The sequence below is a fragment of the Epinephelus fuscoguttatus genome, linkage group LG3 (genome assembly GCF_011397635.1).
Source record: "Epinephelus fuscoguttatus linkage group LG3, E.fuscoguttatus.final_Chr_v1".
Taxonomy (NCBI): Eukaryota; Metazoa; Chordata; class Actinopteri; order Perciformes; family Serranidae; genus Epinephelus; species Epinephelus fuscoguttatus.
Window position 1 is genome coordinate 47775865 of NC_064754.1, and position 1908 is coordinate 47777772.

Consider the following 1908-nt stretch of genomic DNA (forward strand, 5'->3'; position numbering starts at 1 on the left):
TAAATGTTACAATGGGGCAAACAGAAAAAACTCAAAGCACTTCATTACAAACAGTTTTAGAAAACAAGTACACATTTAACAGTCAACAAGTTTCAACTCTATTCACAACCTAGCCTATATACGATACTTACAGACGGTCTGGGTCCATCTGAAGATTAGGAATGAATGTTGAGTGAAAAGCATGTAGCTGCACTGCCTTTTCCTGTCCCTGGGTCCATGTGGCTCTGGTTCGGAGAGGAGAGGAGAGGAGAGGAGAGCAGGTTGTAAAACCATGTCTGGAAATCAAAAGGTTGAAGAGTCGTGGTGTAATAGTACAATGTTTATGACTGACAGAAAAACATAGTCACATACCAGGTACAGGTCCAGACAGTTGTCAGGTGCTAAGTGTTGATGGAGTCCTCCTTGATTTCCGTTTGTTGTTCATGAAAGACACAAGCACACAAGCATTAAAAATGGGTATGGGTTGTCATATACCATAACAGTCTGTGTTTTTGCACATGTAAATCACAGACATCTCTCTATAACTCTTGAGTGTTAGAGGGAGAACAGAAGGAGCAGTGACTGAACATTTAAATGTTTTCACGTTATCACTATTTCTCATACTTATAAGATGCATCATCTTTGAACTGTAAAGTTGACTTACAATATGTCTGAATCCAGCTCAACCACTGACTGCTGATGTATTTTGTCAGCACGGCACTGCTTCATTGACGTGTGTTTCCAACTTCACATTTGGTCATAACCTAAAGACACTTAGCTGCACTGCCTGTTCCTGTCCCTTGGCCCATGTGGCTTTGGTTCTGTGATGAGAGGTGAGGAGAGGAGAGAAAACTGTAATGCCATGTCTGGAAATCAACAGTTTGAAGATACATGGTGTAACTTTACACTGTATGTGACTGACAGAAAAACACAGTCACATACCAGGTACAGGTCCAGACAGTTGTCAGGTGTGTTCATCGTAGTGTGGCTTAGCTGTGCAGAGCACAGTCAAGTGTTGCTGGAGTCCTCCTTGATTTCTGTTTGTTGTTCATGAAAGACACAGGCACAAACAGAAAAAATGGGTATGACAGTTGTCATATAACATAACAGTCTGCGTTTTTGCACGTTAATAACAAAGGGAGCAGTGAGTGAACCTTTAAATGTTTTCACATTATCACTATTTCTCATATGCATCAACTATGAACTGTAAAGTTGGCTTACAATATGTTTGACTCCAGCTCAAGATGACTGCTGATGTATCTTGTTGCTTCACTGACGTGTGCCCAACTTCACATCTCCTCATAGCCTGGTAAGAGGAAGTGAAAACTAATACTTGTGATGTCATATAAAAAAATCACAATATAGACAGTGTGCATCACATACTTATACTCCACTAATACACAATAAAACAGAGACACATATCATACGTGAGGAGCGGTGTGTTGCTGGAGTTCTTTCTCTTCATCTCTGGAACATGTTTGTTTCCTGTCAATACCAAGCGCACAAACACAGATGTTTTCCTCTACAAATGAAATATTAAAAAATTCAAGACGTAAGTTGTGTGCGTATGTAAGTTATGCATGTATATATATTAGTGGAAGAGAGATGACATTGACGCATTGATGCAGGTGGTCAGAATTTACTATGTCAAACAGTAAACACATAGTTACACACCAGAGGGGTATTCCAGAAAGCGGGTTTAGTGAAAACTCTGAGTATGTTAACCCTGAAATGAGGGAAACTCTGGGTTTTCAGTTCCAGAAAGAGAGGTAAATCAAACTCTGAGTCAATCACCATGGCAACTGAGTCTGTGAACCTAACCTGCTTGCTGACAGGTTTTCTTCAATAAACCCTGAGTTTTTCTCTGTCTCCTCCCTCTTACACGCTGTTTCATTTCCTCATTCATTCAGTCCGTGTCAAAGCTTGTAT

The 1908-nt window shown here is 40.3% G+C and overlaps 1 long non-coding RNA gene across 1 annotated transcript; it reads right to left on the minus strand.

Moving 5' to 3' along the window:
- Positions 1–351: 351 nt before the first annotated feature.
- LOC125886595 (uncharacterized) lies at positions 352–1650 on the minus strand. Its single transcript, XR_007449048.1, has 5 exons — positions 1407–1650; positions 1201–1285; positions 922–1016; positions 644–800; positions 352–401 (listed from the first exon to the last, which is right to left on the minus strand). It is a non-coding gene; the product is annotated as an uncharacterized LOC125886595 (long non-coding RNA).
- Between the last annotated feature and the right edge of the window lie 258 nt (positions 1651–1908).